At 44.0% G+C, this 12655-nt stretch overlaps 1 long non-coding RNA gene across 13 annotated transcripts in view; it reads left to right on the forward strand.

The window, feature by feature from the left end:
* Positions 1 to 12655, forward strand: part of LOC107403015 (uncharacterized) — a 59887-nt gene that overhangs the window by 11458 nt on the left and 35774 nt on the right. For 9 of the 13 annotated variants that reach the window (XR_013047999.1, XR_013048002.1, XR_013048007.1 and 6 more), the window contains exons 4-6: positions 6506 to 6608; positions 7514 to 7655; positions 9657 to 9756. This is a non-coding gene — a long non-coding RNA (uncharacterized LOC107403015). Of the gene's footprint in view, positions 1 to 6505; positions 6609 to 7513; positions 7656 to 8214; positions 8318 to 9656; positions 9757 to 11061; positions 11108 to 12655 lie in introns of all 13 variants that reach the window. The other 4 variants (XR_013048000.1, XR_013048009.1, XR_013048008.1 and 1 more) reach the window with 3 other exon arrangements.

Here is a 12655-nt window from a genome sequence, read left to right on the forward strand (position 1 = left end):
ATGAATGGTTGACTTAGATTACATGTAGTAGTTTAAGAAAATGACTGTAGAAGAGTAAATATAGTTGATTTAACTTTCTAAAATCAGAGCTCTTGTTTGTAGTTACACATGAAAGTAGTTAGGACAAACATAGCTCACATGTTACACTCTAGAATTCTGGATGGCTTTGTTTTTGTCCTGAATAGAATTGTGGGTCTCTTTTTCTTACATAACAAAGGGCTGAGCAAGGCCTTGCACGCATTCAGTACTCTTAACACTGACCAGACCCTCAGTTTCTGCTGGCACTCAGATGAGGTTTTATTATTGGTTGGCAGTGCTAGGTATTTGAACTCAGGCCCCTGGACCTGGGTGGATTCAGGTACACAAACCTGTTCCCTGAAGCAGAGTTTGCTTTAAGATTTTAGGGTCTTTGCATCTGACTCTCCAATGGAGCAACCTTAACAGAAGTGGAGTATAAAAAAGATGGTTGCAGGACTTGGAAGCGGGCGAAATTCATTTAGAAAAGAGCTGGCCTGGAGCGTGGCAGAAGGGAGCTGTGGAAAGAAGCTCTTTTTTTTTTTGTTTGTTTGTTTCCAGAGAGAGGTGCTGCCAACTCGACAAGTGCAGGCATTTTACAGACTCCAGTTTAGACTGAACATTCATTTCCCTGTTCGGTCATGTCTACATTCCTTCTCCCACCCTTGGCTCTATGGGGGAAACACATTATAATAACAGGGAGTGGCAGCAGCCGCTCCTGGCTACCCAGATCTTAATCTAGTAAATAGCAGCTTTAGTCTCCCTAAGAAAGGGGGAGCTCAAACTCTTTTAAGGTGTATGCTCCCCCACCCCACCCCGCCCTGCCCCGCCCCCACCCAGTTCAGCTGGGCACCAGACTTTGCACACCTATGGTATGGGGAAAGCTTTCAGTCAGGTTTCCTGGCCACTAGTAGACTAGAGAACTGATGGTGTTTGGCGGTTGGTAGGTGGTGGGTGACACTATTCAACTTGAGCCATAGGAACCTGCTACTTAGACTTCCTGAGGTTTGAGTTGAAGACTGCATTTGTCTCGTGAAGACACAAGAGACCTAGCAGCTTTAGCTGGTGCTGCCAACATCTAATGACAGGGGAATAGCCTAGGTTTTGAGTCATTGCTGAATTGCTAGATTTTGGCGTTCTTTTTTATGGTCAGCACCTGGGAACTGTAAACATAAGAAGCAGAACCATGGATACTTGAAGTCTTTGGCTTTGCTTTGACATCTTTCCTCCCAGCTATTCCACCAATGAGGAGTCTTGGAGATTAGGAGACTAGCCACTTTTGATAACCTGAGCAGCTGCTGGTTTCCACTACTACATAACCGGCAAGGGGATGGAATTAGGAATGGCAGTGCTCTTTTTTTTTCTTCAGAACCAAGAGTTTTGTGACTCACGTACTGTCACCTGATGATGACTAGTGAAGGATTGGTTACCCTTTAGGGTCTCTGCTTATGTTCCTTTGAGATGGGGTTGCTAAGGCTGTCCTCGAGCTTTTTCAGCCCCTTTGCCTCTGTGCTGGGGATAGCATCCCAGGTTGTATTGGGTTATTTTGGTCAGGGATATGGAATGTAGGTTCATAGACGGCCAGGCGTAGAGAGCTGGCCAAGGAGTCACATTTGTCTCCCATTCAAAGATAGGGCTAATGAAGCCTCCGAGAAAAGATTGGAATTAAATTAAGGTCTGAGTTACGAGTCCCATACATTTGACAATTTACTATAGTTACTTGGTACTTCTACCTAATTTAACTTCTTATTTTGTTTTTCAGAGTTCCAGGAGTCAAATTTGATCTTATGCATGCTTGGCAAGCAGTCTATCCCTGATTTCAATCCTCTAGCCTTTAGGGTTTTTTTTTTTTGAGACAGTGTTTCTTTGTAGCTCATGCTGGTCTCCTACGTAATCCTCCTACCTTGTCTCCAGAATGCTGGGATTACAGGCCTATGCTACCTTGCCTATCCAAAGTTAACTTTGTACACATTAAGAAAACAAACATGAAAGAAGAAGAGGCTTTTCTAGGAAGGAGTATGGGGAACATAGAAGGGGGATGAGAAGGTAATAGGATAGTATGATTAAAACATATTCTGTACATGCACAAAGTGTCAAGAGATAAGATTTCTTAAAAAGCAAAAATGAGGGGCTGGACTGACTATTTTTCCAAAGGACCCAGGTTCAATTCCTAGCACCCACATGGTGGCACACAACTGTCTGTAACTCCAGCTCTAGGGGATTCGACACCCTCACAGAGACGTACATGCATATAAAACACCAATGCACATAAAATAAAAATAAATAAATCATTTTTAAAGCAAAAATGTGTATGGTAATGTGGCAAGACATAGGAATATGAAATAGAAGTCCAGCTGTATATTATAAGCTATACCTTGATGAGGCCAAGGGTCAATCGAGCGGAAAGCGAATCAGCAAGGTCTATTGGTGTTATGTGGCTTAATATTCAGTTGTGTCTTGCTATGAATTCCTTGTGCTCATAATTCTAAAGGGTGTATGTGTGTGAGTCTCCATTTCAAAGCACCTGTATAGTCACATAGACAGAACCTTCTGCTCTGAGCTCCAGGCCCCCTCTTAGGCATTTGTTTTGGGTAGCTGCCATTTGCAAATGCCCTCCTTGACCTACTTCCTAAAATCAACCCCAAACACAGCCTTAAAAGACAAGCAAGGAACAGATAAGCTACCACGCCATCTGTTAGACCCTGAAAACCCCCCAACTAGATAAAATGTCCTTTCTGAGACTACATGTCTCACAGGCCAAATGCCCACCAACTAGACTAACAAGCTTTGTTTCTTGTGCAAATCAAGGCCTCCCCTCTCTCTCACTGCCCCAGAGAACCTCTTAGATCAAAGGAACTTTCCCTTCAGCAGGCGCTTCAAGCTGTGATGCAGATTGACTAGCTATCTGTACTCTTCCCCCGCCCTGCCTTGTCAGGAAACTGGTGGCAGAGGAAAAAAGTGACAATTTTAACTTTTAGTGACCTACAGACTTTTCCTACCGTATCACCTGTAAGTCTATAGTTGATAGATTCGTAATGCCTTCACCTAACCACAATAAGGATATATTTCTAGCACATAAATTCCTTTTCTGATTTATCCCAACTACTAAGTGATTCCACTCTTCTTATCTCTCCCCCTTTGGGTTGCAATAAAATTGCCAGGAAGCCTCTAGCAGGGACCCCTACAATCATGTGCTGTATACAAAACACAAGGTGTTACTGTTTGGGATAGGATATAGACTAGTCCTGGGAGAAGGGAGACTGAAGGATGGGGAGGAAGGACTCAAGGATGGGGAGGAAGGACTCAAGGATGGGGAGGAAGGACTGAAGGTTGGAGAATTGAGGGACTGAAGATGGGAGAGAACTAGGAATGAAGAAATGAAGGAATAAGGAATGGAAGGATTGAAGAATTGAGTGAACTAGGAATTGAGGATTGAGGAATTGAGATTAGAGGGAATTAAGAATTGAGGGAACAAGAAGAAGGGAACAAAGGAAATAAAGAGAGATCTGAGAGAGCTGAACTGGCGACTGAATGATGGTGACTGAGGAATAAACGAATTGAACTAAAGAGGTCCGAGCAACTGGATTCATTCCCACGCCGTGGGTAGTGTCTCTCCTGGGCCCCTGGATTTGTATAAATTTAAGGCTGGACCTTAAATATTATACAAAGTGGTAAGAGTAAAAAAAAATACTGGTTTTAGTTATAAACATTAAATGTATTTAATTATTCATTTATGTGTTGTGCCAGAGAGTAAACAAAGGTTTGAAAGTACCCTGGAGAGAGGGGGCAGAGGGAGGGAAAAATGAAATCTGTGGCAAGACTATGTGTTAGTTATGCCGCGGCGTTGGCCCTCGGCGACAATGCCGGCGAAGCAGCGTGCTGATTAAAAGAATCATAGCCATGGTTACCTTAGAACTTTATTGGGGGGGAGGGGGGAGAAAGAGAGAGAGAAAAACAGACAGAGAGACACAAAACGGGGGGAGGGAGAGAGGGGAGCCGCCCGGAGGAAGGAGAGGAGAGGAGACAGCAGGCCCACCCGCTTTTTAGGCTGGAAAGCCGGCGAAGGCTGACGTAATTAAGGACGTAATTAAGGATCAAATCCCTACATTCCAGACTTTCCCTTATTATAAAAAAGCAGGTAGATGGGATTAGGGGCGTCGTTCCTCTCAAAAACTGTTTCCAGCTGACTTTTGGACATTGGTTGGCTCTGGGGGGGATGGAGAAGGGGAGTTTTACGAGGTAGACAGGCGTTGTGGGATGCTGTCTGTCATCCGTTTGTTCTGGAGACATCTATCCCTCTTGGTTGTGGCTGGGAACTCTCTGACAAGATGCTTTTAGCTGTTACAGTTCCTTATTTGATGATCTCTGGACTCTGGTTCTGTGGTGGTCCTGTACCATTAGCTGAACAGCGAGTTAGAACAGGGAACTGGGAAGAGAAAAGCTTGTGGTACATGAGAATTTATTTATTTATTTATTTATTTTGCAAATAGGGACAAGGCAAAGATCAGGGCCCTGTCTGTATGCACATGAGAAACACAGGCAGTGGATCTGGAGTGAAGCAATGAGCTATTATTTTAGGTGGAAATCTTTTTTCATTTAGTAACTCTGAAAGTGCAATTAAATCTGGTGAGGTGGTAAGGCTGTCCTCTGTACCCAACAATAAAGGAGAGGTGGCATCCCAAAACTCCCAGGACTGAGTCAGTGGCTCTGGTGTCCCAGAAGGAAAGAAACGGATCGCTTCCCTGCTGCGTTCTGGGTTCCCTGCCATGACTGTAGCCAAGCCTAGGTCTGCTGGAGGTCTTAGCTTGATGTACCCATGCATCTTGGTGCCTGGGGGCAGTCAGCTGACTCATGTCTTTCTAGGCGGCACTTTTAACAAGGCTGTTGATGGCCTGGCAGGGCATTCTCTAGTCCATGGCCTTTTCCTCACTTAAAAAAGGAACCCAGCAGCTTTTGGGAGTCAGCAAGTGCCAGCACTTGGCAATTTTGTTTTCGGGCTTTTATCTCTTCCCTGGCACACCTTAAATGCCACAGATGACTCTTTTGCCCGTGGGGTCAGGAGCCTTGCTCTCCAGATGCTTAAATTTCAGTCAGGGAGGTCTGGGGAACAAGACAGATTTTACTCCGTGTCCTGAACCTTTTTTTTTTTTTTTTTTTTTTTTTCTGATGATTGGTGTCTTAAGGACAGCTTTTGGAAGACTTGTCTGAGGCTATAAACTGATCTTTTGGCTTAAGAGCCATCCTGACAACTGTAAATTTATTTGCATGGATCTTAGCCGCTTCCAGACCCGTCTGTGCTTCTCAAGGCAGTTTGAGAATGGGTGGGTGATGTTAAGGTGAGTTAGGGCAAGTCATAGAAACCGCCCAAGCCCGTCCACTTAAGCCCGCCCACTGCCAGCGGAAGTAGGACGGAAAAGGTTGCACGTGGAGACGCAGAAGTAGGGAAGGAGAAGGGTTTAGTTAGAACTTTCGTAGAAAGCTTGGAGATAAAGAAACTCTTATTTGCCCGTTCGCTTGCAGAAGTTACCGCAACTCTGTTATGGGGCCAGGTTTACGTCGCTATGTGGCCACGTTTACCGGTGCCAGCCCCTGTCCGCTAATGTATTCGCCCCTTTGTCCCATGACTGTAGCCGAGAGAAAAAATAAAAAAAATTAAAATAACAAACCGGGATTAGACTACAATCTTGGGTGTTCCCAAAGAGTGGAGCGAGATCCATGAGTCAGCTCAACTTCGCCATCCTCTTCGTCAAGGGATGCGAAGGGCTGCGGCTGTACTGCAGGTGGTCCACCCTGTAGACCAAGACAGCATTTACTTTCTCGTCAGAAAGGAAAATGTGCCGTTGTCAGTGCAGCCCGAGGACAACCCCCGGGGTGTCCGTCGCAAAGAATATAGCTCAGACTACAGCCGCGAGAACAGCGGACTTACTGTGGTGAAGAATCATGGCGGTAGTGGTGGGGGTCCAGTGGAGGCGGCGAGGGACACGCGCGCTCGCGGTCTCGCTGGAGGGGGGAAGAGGCGGCAGTAGTTACAGCAGGTCCTCGGTGCTCGGTGGTGTGTCCGAGTCACGGCACCAATGTTAGTTATGCCACGGCGCTGCCCCTCGTGGCTGGTCGCCACCTGCAGCGGCCATGCTGGTGGAGCAGCGTGCTGATTCAAAGAATCATAGCCATGGTTACCTTTTTAGAACTTTATTGGGGGGGAGGTGAGGGAGAGAGAGAGAGAGAGAAAAAGAGAGAGAAACAGAGACAGACACAAAAGGGGGAGGGGAGAGAGGGGATCCGATGGGAGGAAGGAGTGGAGAGGAGAGGAGAGAGAGCCCACAGAGGGTTCACCCACCTTTTAGGCTGGGAAGCCGGCGAAGGCTGATGACGTAATTAAGGATCAAATCCTTACACTATGTAGATGCCAAAGGAGGAAAAAAATTAAAGTAAGGTTTGATTTCAAACCTTGACTATTCTATCTTAATTTGTTTCTTGTTCCTATCTCCAGATGATGCTGTTAGAAAATATGCTGCTTGTGATGACATACATTGAGCCCTTCGATCCAGTGAGGTTATTAAAGAATGTAGTTTTGAAATCATGGTAAAATCTGGGTAAGTGATTCAGTGTCTCCTCTGGGCTTGCCTAGCTAAAGAGAAGGAACAGGAGCCGGGTGATGGTGGCGCACGCCTTTAATCCCAGCACTCAGGAGGCAGAGCCAGGCGGATCTCAATACAAAGTGAGTTCCAGGAAAGGCGCAAAGCTATACAGAGAAACCCTGTCTCAAAAAAACAAACGAGAGAGAGAGAGAGAGAGAGAGAGAGAGAGAGAGAGAGAGAGAGAGAGAGAGAGAGAAGGGAAAAGGAAGGTGGACTTACTAGGCATCAGTTACTTCACATTTACCAGTTATGGAAAAATAGATTAAGATATTAAATCTACAATAAAGGAGAAAGAAGCTAACCTCCTTTTTTGACTTCCATTTTTATATATGGTAAAATTGGAAATTCCAAGATTTTAGATACAGTAGGAGATTTGAATTCAAATCTGTCTACATAAAAATAAATTTGAATGCTCACTGAAAGATTTTTTTTTTTAACATTTTAAAAATCATTATGATTACTTTGGAATTTGGCGGGGTGAGGGGCTGGTCATGAACTGGATATATAGCCCAGGCAGGTCTAAGACATGGCAGTCCTTCTGCCTCAGCCTCCTTATCCCTGTGAAAAGCATGAGCTATCAGGCTATTACAGTTTCCAGGATTATATTTTCCTGATGGTGATAATTACCATGAGACAAAATATGATTATATGCTGGGCGATGGTAGTGTACACCTTAAATCCCAGCACTCGCGAAGCAGAACCAGGTAAATTTCTGTGAGTTTGAGGCCAGCCTGGTCTACAGAGAGAGGTCCAGGACAAGCACCTAAACCACACAGAGAAACCCTGTCTCAAAAATAAAATAAACAAAGAGAAAATATGATTATATATCAAATAACCTGGAATGCTTGTTGAACATGCAGGTTGCTGGGAAGCCAGAATTTTGTCTTTGGTGAAGATAAACTTTTTTAAGAGCTGCCCCATAGACTGACCTGTTCAAAATTCACCAGCACACCAGGATATCTGTTTCCATGGACACCTTTGGGAGGCAGTTGGAAAGCCTTGGTAAGTTGTTAGTACTTTTGATGAGGTTTCTCATTTGGTAACAAAAAGGAAAGTGGTCACCATGTGGCATTCCAGGCTTCTTCCATAGATAGTAAGTACTACCTGAGATTGTTCTAGTTGGTTACCAGACCCTGCCCTTAGGGGTCTTTCCTTTTTGTGAGTTAGGATAATGGCTAAATACTAAATGTATAGTGTATCACAAATGTTTTATTGGGGTTTCCCCTTTATTTTATTTCTTTGTTTATTTTGGTTTTTTGAGACAGGGTTTCTCTGTGTAGCCTCGGCTGCCCTGGAACTCACTCTGTAGACCACACATTATCACTCAGCAGGATTTTTCCCTTTATGATATGAAAAATAACATTTAATGATGTAAGCCAAGTGCAATGGCTGTAATCCCAGGCAGTTTGAGGTAGGAAGATTGCCATTTTGAGGCCGTCATAGACTACATAGCAAGACCCTGAACATAGCAAAACAATCACAACAAAAAACATGACTGAGTTAAACCAAGCAGTATCTTGTATTTTCCTCTCTTCTCACTGTTTTTTGTTTCTTTTTAAAGATTTGGCAGGGTCCCTGGAGCCCAGGTTAACCTGGAACTTTAATCCAGCATGGCCTCAAAGTTGGCAATCCCTTACTACGCCATCCGAGTACTAGGATTACAGGTAGTCACCCTCGAATCTCTGCCACTGTTAACGCCTGCCATTGCTTTTTTTTTTTTTAAGATTTATTTATTTAATATGTATACAGTGTGCTGTCAGCATGTATGCCTGCAGGCCAGAAGAGAAAGAGCACCAGATCTTGTTACAGATGGTTGTGATCCACCATGTGGTTGCTGGGAACTGAACTCAGGACCTCTGGAAGAGCAGCCAGTGCTTTTAACCTCTGAGTCATCTATCCAGCCCCTGCCATTGCTTCTTTACAAAATGATGGCTGATCCAGCTGAGTGTGGGAAAATCATAGACAGTGACAGACAACTTTTTGTTGCTTCTCTTTTGGATTATAAATGGCTTTTTTAAAAATGTTCCAGGAAAGGCGCAAAGCTACACAGAGAAACCCTGTCTCGAAACACACAAAAAAATTTATTTTATAATTAATTTAATTTTACATATCAGCCATGGGTTCTCCCGTCCTCCCTCCTCCCACCCCTCAGCCTCCCCCCCCCCCAATCCACCCCCCATTCCCACCTCCTCCAAGGCAAGGTCTCACTTGGGGAGTCAGCCCAGCCTGGTACATTCAGTCCAGGCAGGTCTAGTCCCCTCCTTCCTTTACCAAGGCTGAGCAAAGTGTCTCAGCATAGGCCCCAGGTTCCAAAAAGCCAGCTCATGCACCAAGGACAGGTCCCCGTCCCACTGCCTGGGGACCTCCTAAACAGTTCAAGCTAAACAACTGTCTCACTTATCCAGAGGGCCTAGTCCAGTACCATGGGGGTTCCTCAGCTATTGGTTCACAGTTCATGTGTTTCCACTAGTTTGGCTGGTTGTCTCTGTACTTTTTCCAATCATGGTCTCAATATCTCTTGAGCATATAATCCCTCCTCTCTCTCGCCGAATGGACTCCTGGAGCTCCAGGAGTGCCATTTCTAAACATAGGTTATCTGACACTACGCTATGTCCTTCTGGAGCAGTTTAAGTAGACCATATGTTTCCCTGTCTCATCACCGCTGCTGAGGGCCAGAAGAACGGAAATGGCTCCCAAGGGAAGTTCGCTAGATGGTGAAAGCTCCTGGTTTGGTTTTGGTTTTGTGTTTGGGGTGGTACCTAATGCTCATATCTGTGCTCTGCCACTGAGTTACACTACCAGCCCGCCAAGCTCCTGCTTGATAAAAGGTTTTGTTGGAATACAGTCATCTTCATTATTGTCTGGGATCGTTTGTACTATAACATAGGTCAGTGGTTGTGCAGGCTATGTGATCTGGAGAGCCTGAAATATTACCATCTGGCCTCTTCAGGAAGTCTCGCCATTCCCACTGTAAGTTAAATCCTCTACTCATTTTATTTCTAGGGTACTTGCTTTTACAGCCGATCCTACAACTTGAAATCAGTTGGCTTCTGAATTTCTCCCCAGGAAAATGAAGATCAAGAACGCACCTCGACACAGCAGGGTATGGTAGTGCACTCCTGTAGTCTCAGCATTCAGGGTCTGAATTCAGGATGAGGAGGATATCAAAACCAGTCTCACTGACATGAGACCAATCTCAAAAAAAATAAACAAGCGTTTTCAGACTGAACTATGTATTCAGAATGAACTCTGGTTTATATGCCTCATGGTAGCGAACTAATTTATTCTATATAGCTCTCCCTGGTCTTCCTTCCTTTCACTGAGGACGTTCAGAAGCCAGTTATTTATGAGTTTACATAAGGTGTAACCTACGGGTTTCTTGTTTGTTTTTGTTTTTGAGACAGTGTTGCACTATATAGCCCTGTCTGGCTTGGAACCTGCTATGTGCCGAGATTAAAGGTATTCACCTTCGCACACAGCTCTTAAAAAATTTTAGAAGTTATTATAACATGTGTGTACATGCACATGTAATATATGATAATTGAGCTTTTATTGCTTCATACCACTTATTGAGCATCTAGTGTAAGACTTAAACATGAAGGCCGGCGGCAGTAGCACACACCTTTAATCCCAGCACTTGGGAGGCAGAGGCATGTGGATCTCTGTGAGTTCGAGGCCAGGCTGGTCTACAGAGTGAGTTCCAGGAAAGGAACAGAGCTACACAGAGAGACCCTCTCTCAAAAAACCAAAAAAAAAAAAAAAAAAAAAAAAAAAGACTTAAACATGAAAGTTCTCTTTTGAATTTTTACCAAAAACCGGAAGAATTTTATTTATTTATTTATTTATTTTGTTTGTTTGTTTGTTGAGGAACGATGTCTCTACATAGCCCTGACTGTCTTGAAACTCACTATGTAGAATAGGCTGTCCTTGAACTCAAAAGAGATCTCTGCCTCTCCAGTGCTAAAATTGAAGGGTTGTTCCACTATGCCCAGTTTAGGATTGGATTTAAAAAAAAATAATATTTATTTATTATGCATACAGTGTTGTGCCTGCATGTATCCCTGCAGCTCAGAAGGGCACCGGACTTCATGACAGATGGTTGTGAGCCCACCATATTGGTGCTGGGAATTGAACTCAGGACCTCTGGAAGAACAGCCAGGACTCTCAACATGTGAGCCGTCTCTCTAGCCCCTTAGGATTGGATTTTTATGTGTCCAGCAAAGGTTCATTTGCTCAAGGCTTGGTTTCCAAATGTAACACAGGATTCCTTTGGAGATGGGTTTTATGCTAGGAAGCTGAGGATGTGGCCTTGAAGGAGAGATTGTGGCTATGATCCCTTTCTATTTTCATCATGAGCTGCATTCTGCCTTGTGCTTTTTGTCATGATGATCTATCTTCCTTGCCATAGGCTGAAGGGAGCAGGGCCAGTTGGCCATGAACTGAAACTTGAAACTGTGAGTCAAAATAAATCTTTCCTCCTTTTAAGTTGTTTGTCTCTGGTACTTTGTCATAGAGTTTATAAGGTTACTAACCACGGTCAGCTTTCTAATTAATGGTAGAATTAGGTCTTAAAAGCATTATTCACATTGCAATCCCCCACCCCCAATGATGATGATTCAACACAGGGCCTCATGTTAAGTAACATGCTCTGTCTCTGAGCTTACACCCACAGCCAATTTTCCCCTGTGGTTCTGAAAATTGTACCTAGGTCTTCACACACATGCTAGGCAAACAGTCTACGACTGAACTTAGTTCTGAGCCCAATCCATTACTTCAAGAATGCTGAGGTAAAATGTATGGCTGTGTGTGTGCTTTACCACTGCACCACACAGCCCTCTCATTTTCTTTAAATTTTGTTTTTATTATTTTATATGTATGGGTGTTTTGCCTACATATATGTCTATACCACATGTATGTATGGTGGAGTCCAGAAGAAAGGGGGCTGGATCTCCTAAGACTGGAGTTACAGTTTTCAGCCACCACATCAGTGCGGGCAACCAAATGTCAGGAAAAACAGCTTAACCAATGAGCCATCTTTTTTTAAGCACCAACCCCGACTCTTGCCCCATTTTTTTTATTTAATCTGTGTGGTGGTGTGTGTGTGTGTGTGTGTGTGTGTGTGTGTGTGTGTGTGTGTTGCTAGAGACTGACCCTGGGGCCTTATGCATGGTAGTCAAGTACTATACCAGTGATGCATTTATTTATTTATTTATTTATTTATTTTCATTTTGAGTCAGGGATGTCCCTTAATTATCCAGGCTGATATTAAATCCACTCTGTAGCCCGAGCAAATTAAACTTGTGGTTTCCTGCCTAAGCCTCCCAAAGTAGTTGGAATTACAGGCAATTAAAGGCCTTGCCACCAGTCTTGATATCTTGACATTGGCAGTGCTGAGATGCGGACCCAGGACCTTAGGCATGCTAGGCAAGCACTCTACCACTGGACACCAACCTAATTTTTACATTTTAAAATATTATAATTTGGGAGCTGGGGAAATGGCTCAGTGGATAAGAATACTTGCTAAACAGTTTCAGTCCTCAACACCTACATAAAAAGCTCTGTGCGGGAGCTAGAGAGATGTTTCAGTGGGTTAAAAAATAAAACAGGCTTGCTGCTCTTGAAATGGACAAGAGTTCGGTCCTACTATCCATGGTTAACTGGGTCTACAGGTGCATGCCCTGACTAACTTTGTAGAATTTTAATGCCAGATGTAAACTAATGAATAGTCACAGGTAGGCCAGGCACGGTGGTGGATGCCATTAATCCCAGCACCAGGGAGGCAGAGGCAGGTGGAGCCCTGAATTTGGGCATGATTTACAGATTACAGAATAAGTTCCAAGCCAGCTGAAGCTCCATGATAAGACCTTGTCTTAAAAATAGTCGTAGATAAAAGAATTTATAATAAAAGCATGGTAGTGTCTGGATATAAGCCAAGGTGCCCTTGCATGAATGTGACCATCTTTTCTATAGCAGGATCTTAAAATACAGTTTTCCCCTATAGT

Source organism: Peromyscus maniculatus, chromosome X (assembly GCF_049852395.1).
Source record: "Peromyscus maniculatus bairdii isolate BWxNUB_F1_BW_parent chromosome X, HU_Pman_BW_mat_3.1, whole genome shotgun sequence".
NCBI lineage: Eukaryota > Metazoa > Chordata > Mammalia > Rodentia > Cricetidae > Peromyscus > Peromyscus maniculatus.